General features: G+C 39.7%; 1 long non-coding RNA gene across 1 annotated transcript; it reads left to right on the top strand.

Moving 5' to 3' along the window:
- The first annotated feature begins 3,252 nt into the window (after positions 1 to 3,252).
- Positions 3,253 to 8,614, top strand: LOC144583664 (uncharacterized). The gene is made up of 2 exons (XR_013537583.1): positions 3,253 to 6,059; positions 6,099 to 8,614. It is a non-coding gene; the product is annotated as an uncharacterized LOC144583664 (long non-coding RNA).
- The last annotated feature ends 513 nt before the right edge of the window (positions 8,615 to 9,127 follow it).

The raw sequence follows: 9,127 nt of genomic DNA, 5'->3' as shown, positions 1-9,127 counted from the left end.
GGGCACCTTGAACGTGGTTTCCTAGAGAAGAGGTAGAGGGACCGTAGCGACAGAGGGATTCACATATAGCCCAACGCTGCCTACACCATCTTTGGTTGGGGACCCAGGCTCCGTTCGTAGTAATAGAAAAGCCATCTTTAAATTGGGTGAGGGAAGCGGTATGAAGAGGGTGCATTTCGTTTGCCTTGTGTTTAGAAAGTGCAAGAAAGTGCAAGAGAGCTGCATTTCCAACAATAGGTATGGAGCTGCCCTAACCCGATAAAGCTTCCCAGTTAAAAAGTTGCCTTTAAACAACTAAGTAACACTTGTCCTTTGGAGGAGTGAGTTTTTAAAAAAAAACTGCAGGTGGTGTTTGGAGTTTTAAGATCATTTTCTACCTTAAGAAAAAAACAGCAACCTTTGCTGCAAGAGGTAGCAGCATAAGGTAAACACAAAGGAAGAATCCATTTGTCTTCAAAAGTATTGTTTTATTTCTACGGGATGAGTCAATTAAAAGCACCTACCTGTTTAATGTTCAATAATAATAATACTGTGTCAAGTTGATTCTGATTTAGAGTACTTCCGGGGTTTTCTACATACAAAGCATTCAAAAAAGGCTTTGCGAGTCAGGCCTGGTGGCACTCTGAGATGTACTGTAGCTTAACCACCTGTTGGATAGCTTGCAGGGCATGTAACTCCATGGGCCGTTTATGCTCTGGGTGATCTCATTGGCCCTTGTCCTAGGAGGCAAGACAGGAATTTGAACTCATAGCCTTTTACTGCAATCCACTGAACTGCTTCAGCTATAGTGGTAGTTAACTACGTGGTGCTTCACAAAAAAAACACACAGGTCTGAAATATGCCCATATGCCCGTTTACACAGAATACACTCCCCACAACATGATTTGTGCTGACTCAAATTCAAGCATATGATTTTTTCAATAAACACTCTTAAATTAAAAGCAGGGATATTAGTAAGTAGGGCTAATCTTGGAGTTAGGGTTTCCATACGCTGAAATCGCTGTGATGGCACATTATCATCATTAAATGTTGTAATAATGTTTTATTTTTAAAATATTGTTATTTTTAATATTGTAAGCTGCTTTGGAGCCTCCTGAAGAGAAAGCAAAACAGAATAACAAAAACATGGTTCTTTATATACTAACTTTTATACCCTAATGTAAGATTTTGTGGAATGTTGTCCGCTACAGACAACATTCTGCAAGGTTCTAAGAGATAGTAGTGTTTGGTTGCATTTCACACCTTGTAATGATTTATGATCCCTGTTTGCTATTGAGTTCTTCTGAAGCCTGCCTGGTTCCCTTAATCATGTTGCTGTTTACAGAACCAGGCAGGCTTCAAATGAACTCAATACCAAACGGGGTCACAAATCATTACTAGGCATTAATACTTGAATGCATGCCTCTTTTCAGAGTTTGGATACATTTATAAACTTGTGCAAATCTCTACATAAAAAAAATTAAAATCTCCTACTGATGATGATTTTATCTCAAGATCCCATTTAATGTAAAACTGTGGTCCTGTGAAACGGGATGTTAACAAGTGGCCATGCATCAGAGCAAGACTTCTATACTTGACCTTGTACCTGCTCTGCTTGATGTCAAGAGCAAGGTTGCATGTAAACTTGAACTAGACATAGTTGGAGACAGGGTGTGCTGTAGAAGGGCATAAGGAGGGATTATGTTAGTGTTGTAACAGGTTCATATTTAGCACTGAGCAAGACCAAAAATGAGTGGAAAATTCAGTTCAAAAGTATGGATAAAAATGCAATGTAAGGTACAAACATGCAATGAGTACTGAATGGAGCAAATATGCCATGTTTCCTAATGTACCTTGGCTGCTCTTCAGATAGCTCAAAAGTCAATTTCTGTGACCACACATAACCACTATCCTTTTCAATCTCTGTGCCCATTCATTGTACAGGGGAAGACTTGTATTAGTTATATGCAGTTATACAGCATTCATCACGGCCTCTCCCAATTTGAAGAGACCCTTGTCCAGCAGGCTGAGGCAAAGAGGAAGTCACAAAGGAAGCAAAACCAGGGAGCTGGACAGGGGACAGATTGGATTTGTCTCCAGTGTGGAAGGGATTGTCACTCTCGAATTGGCCTCCTCAGCCACACTAGACGCTGTTCCAAGTCCTCCATACAGAGCACGATACCATAGTCTTTCGAGACTGAAGGATGCCTACACACACACACACAGCATTCAAATCTTTCATCAACATTCTCACAAACTTAATGCCCAGGGGTTCCAATGATAAATAGAGACCACTAATTAAAACAGATTAAACATTTTCTTTCCTTGTTTCTTCTTTCTTTACCTTTAAGCACTGGAGGGAGCCTCACCGAAAAATGGAAACATTGCGAGTACACTCAGACATTTCCTGGGCAACAGCATACAATTACACTATTATCATATTTTAATTTGTTTTTAATTTTTATCAGTATTTCATATAGGTCTCTCATTTTAAATGGTGCAGTGCTCTGATATGAATAAAGAAATAAAGACTTTAAGCCCTGGGCAGCTAAAGTGCAAAACAAGAATATGGAGCCTACATAGTTTAACACTAATTAGGTTCTGTCAACTTGATTCCAACTTATCCTAACCCATTTTCTAGGTAGATGGTACTCAAGTGGTTTACTGTTCCCTTCTTGGGGCATCCTGGGACTGTGCACCTGTCCAAAGCTTACATAGGCTGGCTGTTCTCCTGAAACACACTATAGGGAATGAAACTCTGATCCTCTGGCTCTGCACCAGATTTAGAGGAGGCAATATCTTCCAGTTTGCACAAATATAACCAAGAGTGCAATGGTGGTCCTGACTGTAGGTGGGAGTTGAGCTGCCCATTAAAAAAGTATTTTATGTTCATAAATATTTGCCACGTAGCAACTTGCCATAGTAATAACTTGGAAAATATTTTTCTTCTTTTAATTCAATTTGTTTAGTACTACAACAACTCATTACACTATACTTCAAACTTGTATTACAACTGTGTTTTAACTTGTTTTCATCTGTTTTGGGTCCCATTTTTGAGAGAAGAGCACAAAGATTAGAATGTAATGTTTAAAAAATAATTCATTGTGTCATTCATTACTTGACATTAGCATTAAGCTCTTATTATTAGTGTTACTGTCATCCAGGCATGTAATTTGCTGTTGCTTGTTGTGATCAGGTTCTGTAGGAAAGCTCAGCAGTGCCTCTCTCTTGGCGGGAATAAACATAGGATTCGTGCTTATATTACTTAAACTTCTATTAACAGACAGCTCTGGAGAATCAGCAACTACTTCTGTGGAGCCAACAGGGCTCATGTCCAACGGAAATTCTGTCCATGACAGGGCTAGTCCAATGCCTCAACTTTCTTCTTTCAATGTGGAGCCAGCCCGAAATGCTCTTGGTCGGTGGGTTTCCTCAGAGAAGCATTCTTCACTGCACAAATGGTCCCACAGCAGGGATGTTGAGCCCAATCTCCCTCTTGAGACTTGTGACCGGCTGGGATCGGCTCCAGACGGATTGCGTACCTTCTTTGAGGGACCTTGGCTGCGGAGAAAACTAAAACCATCCATTCTAACGGGTCCAGTCCCTCTAATAGAATTCCCACACTAGGAACATCCTTTCTTTTCTCCTCTGGGGTGGTTCTTTCTCCCTTTCACTCCTTCTTTACAGGTGCTCTGAATATCTTGGGTCCTCCCTCCTTTCCCGCTTCCTCGCAAACTACCGCCTTCCTTATATCTCCTGCCTGTATTCAATTCCTCTGTCAGAAAAACATCCGCCTTCCTTCTTCCCTTTTTAGGCACCACCTCCTTTTCCTTCTCCATCACTCTTCTATCCCCAGATTTCTCTCTCTCTCTCTCTCTCTCTCTGATAACACCTCCTCCTTTTCTCCTGCCTCAGATGTGTGAGGGGACGGCTCACTCTCTGCCTTTGGCTCTACCTCTGTTTTCATCTCACACTTAATGTGTGTGTGCCTATTACCTACACAAGCCCTGTGATACAGTGGCTAAAGTACTGCAGTCAAGCCTCTGCTCATGACCTGAATGTGTTCCTGATGGATTCAGGTAGTGGGTTCACAAGGCCTTCCATCCTTCTGAGGTTGGTAAAAACGAGTACCCAGCTTGCTGGGGGCAAAGTGTTTCTTGCATAATTATGTTGTATTCCGCCCAGAGTGTGCTCTAGCACTATGGGGTGGTATATCAATCAAAGCAGCAGCAGCAACAATAACTTACTATTATAGAAACATGTAGCAATATATGAAATATGTAGGAATATGTTACCTGGTTCCGCACCCTCTGACAACCCTCAAGTTCTTTCCCCCAACTTCAGCAGAAAAATTACCAGTACAGTATTAGCAACATTAGCAAATTAATAAATAAATACTTCCCTTTCATTACACTGTTTCACTGTAAATATTAAAATACTTCTTGGTAGCTAACTAAATCATCTGAATTTATTTTACATAACACTGCATGCTAGAGAGCTTTTAGTTATTTATTCTATCCTCCAATTCTACATAGAAGCAAATTCCATTAAACAGCAATCTACCCTTCTCAACTATTCCCACTCTACTCCTTTTGTTCTACTATGAAAGAGTAAAGGGGCATGATTTGCTTTAGACTACATTTTGGGAAATAGGAAAAAAGATGAGACAGATATAGATGAAATGCAGAAACTAGAAGAGCCTTATACAACATCCTGGGAAAAGTCCCTAGGGCCTGTCATCCCATCTGCTCCTTGTCCTCTTTACAATTTGTTTCCCACAAAGAGGGGGCAAAAGAGGCAGCGACTCAGAATAAACTGCTCTGCAATATTTTCTTCTTTACTCTCTCACTGCTCAGTCCACATATCTTCCCCCACTCCCAGTAATCAGTAACAGGCAGCTATCCTGTTTTTCCTCCACTGAAAATTGTTAATTACAACTGTGGCCATTATGTGTAAAAAGTTATTTTGTTCCAGCTCATTACTGCATAATGCAGCTTGTTATAAAAGTAACTTACTAGAACACTGAGTTACTAACAAGTTCAGGAAAAGTGAAATATAAATCAGTAAATAAATGTTGTGCCATCTAGCATTTCTTTTAATATCACCAAGGTTATTCTTTGGGTACACAGCCAAATGTATGAAGGATTTGTGAGCCAAAGGGTGTGAAGCACCGAGGACTGTAATTTCCAAGCTCTTCAAACCAGAGCAACTGCTTTTTCTCCTTGATCTTTTTTTCCAGGCACATGTATACTATATCTGAACTATTTTTCAAAAAAGTATGTAGAAATCTAGAACTGTACATTTTTCCTTGAAGTGCATGGGTCTGGATAGCATGTTTTGGTTATACACTTTTCTCTCTCTCTATAAATATATAAATACCATGTTTCACCGAAAATAAGACAGGGTCTTATATTAATTTTTGCTCCAAAAAAACGCATTAGGGCTTATTTTCAGGGGATTTTTTTTAATGTACAACAATATACGTTTATTCAAATACAGTCATGTCATCTTATTCTGGTTGCTGCACAAGGGTGGAAGGTGAGGTTTAACTTAACCGGGGCTTATTTTGGGGGTAGGGATTATATTATGAGCATCTTGAAAAATCGTACTAGGGTTTAGTTTCAGGTTAGGTCTTATTTTAGGGGGAACAGGGTATTAAAATAAATTCATTTCATTTTGTTAGCCACCCAGAGTTGTGGCTCTGCCACTACAGTGGACCCTCTACTTAAGGAATTAATCCGTATTGGAATGGTGGCTGCAAGTCGAAAAGTCTGTAGGTCGAATCTCCATTGACCTACAATGCATTGAAAACCGATTAATCCCATAACCAGCGGTTTTTATTCTATTTTTGTTCCATTTTGGTTTTTTTCTGGTCTGTAAGTCGATTCTCCGGCTGCAAGTCGAATCTAAATTTTGCAGCCAGAGAAGTCTGTAACTCAAAAAGTCTGTAAGTCGAGCCGTCTGTAAGTCGAGGGTCCACTGTAGTTGGGTGAGATTAAAATGTAAATAAATAAATATCCAATAAATACTGTGCCCCTGGCCATCCAGAAGCCCATGAGTTCAACACTGAAGGTATCAAAGTGATCCACTTGCCACCAAACATAACATCTCTAACTCAGACTCTAGATCAGGGAGTTATAAGGACCTTTAAGGCCCATTACACATGACATTGTATTGAATTAAAGGGTTGTCAACTCTATGGAAGATAACCCAATAAAACCTCTCTCTCTCTCTCTTTCTCTCTCTCTCTCTCTCTCTCTCTCTTTGTACGTGTCTGTGTCTGTGTGAATCAAGTGTTAATGCTTTGTATTTACATTTGTGGGGCATAAGAGTTTTACATGGATTTTGAACTACAGGGGGGCCTAGTGCCCCTAACCCCAGCACTGTTGAAGGAAGAAGTGTAGTTATAAACAGGTGCAGAGATCTTTGACATTGAATTCTTAACACCTGCATCAAAACTTCAGTTCCCATGATTATATTTATTTATTTATTTATTTTATTTATATCCCGCCTATCTGGTCGGGTCAGGACCACTCTAGGCGGCTAACAGCATAAAATAATACAATATAAAAAGCAATTTTTACATAACTAGAGGATAATAAGAGGAAGCCACAGTAATTCAATTTGCACAGAAGTAATGTACTGTGCAAACTCAAAAGATGTGCTAAGTGTACTGTAGTTGTTTTGGAATGGGTAGATGCCTGTTGTGCTGACTAACTTTAGATCAACGGGTACAACTAGATCTGTTGCTATAACTGATATACTGGCAGCTAAAAAGGGCTCAGAAGGGAAGAACTGAGTTGAATCAGATCCAAATTTATTTCTACTCAGACTCACAAGCCATTATGCTGGCCAGAATCTGTTATGCTGGTTAACACTAGTGTTAACTTAGCCAGGCATTAGCCATCATGGCTAGTTAGGCTTGTCACCATAAGCATACTCTTACTTTCTTCTTTACCCTCTTCCATCTTTTTACTTTACTAAGACTGGTATGTCATCCATTGTATATTTAGTAATCTGATTCCTGAATAAATGTGCAGCCTGGTTCTTTGCTTCTTTCCTTGGATGTATATCATACTAAGTTTAATGGGACTTACTCCCAATTGGGGCTGTGCAAAATCATTGGAGTACCTGAAAGATCATCACATTGTAGGTGTTTTGAGCCATGAGAAGACTCATTGGAAAAGAAAATAATGGTAGAAAAAGAGGAAACCCAAACATGAGATGGATTCAATCAATAAAGAAACCTTGAGGTTGGAAGACCCAAGCAGGGTTGTTAATGACAGAACCTTCTGGAGGTCATTAATTCATAGGATGGCCATAAATTAGAAGGTACTTGATGGCACATAACAGGAAAATTAGCATATTATTATTTTTTAAGGACCAACAGATGCACTACATTTTAATTTGTTATCATCCTATTTCCTGTCATTGCAACCTAATGAAATAATAAAAATACAGTTTGTAATTATAATCAGACACCAAGGCTGCAGTCCTACACCTGTGAACTTGGGAGCAAGCAGACGCATAGACAATTATGCTATAGAGCAATTTAAAATAGCAGTTTTTTCACACCCAGGTGCAAAGGAAACCCAAGGTTTCAGTTCCCAGCAGACTCGTATGTAAGTCTGTTTAAACGGATGGTTTCTGTGTTGAGGTACATATTATGAAAACTGTTGTACTCTTTGGGGACTGTGTTTGACTCAGATTCAGTCCAGTAGAGAGCTGGATTATTTGTAACTTTGCAAGTGTGTCTTGTCTAATATCTGACTCTTGAATACTTGTAGGTATAAGACAGGAAGTTCTGTCTCCCTTCCAGATAAGCTGGTGTTCAGCCAAAACAGGGAAATTGCTCCTTCCCACTGCCACCCTCCTCTTATCTGCTTAGGGCTTCAGTGTGTCTGCTGTCACTTCTGTAAGAGATATGTTCACCACACCCCTTTCTTTGCATACATTGCAGCCTGTGAAAGATTTTGACACCTCATCAGTGTAGTCAGTCCTTTAATTTGGGGGTGGGAGGTTCCATCAGAAAAAAAAATTGCCCTCTTTGTGGGGGTTGTGTTTTACATGCCCCCCCCTTCATTAGTCAATTTAATAAAATTAAAACTAAGGCTCTCAGTTATACTGGACAGATGCCCTCCAGACATGTGGGACTACAATCTCCATTATCCTTAACCAGCATGGGCATTTGAAGGCTCAGTTAGGATTTTAAAAGTGAAAATTTAATTTGGAATGTTAAAAATGGACAACGACAAAGAGAAAAGGTTGTGTTATGCTTCTGAGCAAAATAAAGAAACATTTCCCAGTTGAATATTTAATTGATGAATGTCAGAATGCCAAGACTAATCAAATGTCCATTGTATCTAAGATATCCACTATCTGTATGGAGATGTACTCTATCTTATATCTGTGCAAGTGAATAACTATCCTATCTAACTTGTCTTTGTCATTTTATTCTTCACTGTTTCTGCAATCCCTTTCTACTTTGGGGATTGGTGGGAACAGGGTGTTATCAAGAATGTCATGAAGATGCCTGGTATGTTTGTTTGGTATTGTTTGCCCTTGTGGTGTCTCATTCACAGGGGGTTGTCTGTTTTATGAATGAGAATCATGCAAATAAATTTATCTTGGGAGATTGCTGGTTTGTTTGTTTGTTTGTTTTTGGAAATTCTTGTTCTTCTCCCTCAAGTCACATGGTCCTCATTGGGTGATCTTGGACTAGACACTCTCTCAACTGATTGACCTTATAGGATTGTGAGGAGACCCATGTATACTGCCTTCTTATCATGGGAGGAAAGGTGGGATAAAAAAGCAAATCCTGTTCTCAGTGAAGGGAAGAGCTTGTCTCTTACTTAGCTAAAGAGCTAAGTTGGTTGGGGATAATGGGAGTTGTACTTCAACACATTGGGACAACACAGAACTGGGGAAAGCTGATCTTGAATAGATGTATTGTCTTCCACGTGTAGCTGGGCTGACCAGCATGGAAATCTTTGTCTCAGTTAAACTTGGAAGAAGTCCCTGTTGAATGCAGTAGAGTTGACTCATCTACACATATGGATGGATTTGGGCTGTGTGTTATTTGCACAACTGTGGGACTTCTGGCTGCATCCTTCTGGTACAACAAGACCAATTAGAGAGCATCTGATTG

The sequence above is a fragment of the Pogona vitticeps genome, chromosome 6, assembly GCF_051106095.1.
Source record: "Pogona vitticeps strain Pit_001003342236 chromosome 6, PviZW2.1, whole genome shotgun sequence".
In the NCBI taxonomy this organism is placed as follows: domain Eukaryota; kingdom Metazoa; phylum Chordata; class Lepidosauria; order Squamata; family Agamidae; genus Pogona; species Pogona vitticeps.
The sequence above is the reverse complement of the archived record's forward strand: the minus strand, read 5'-3'. Positions and strand labels throughout refer to the sequence as shown.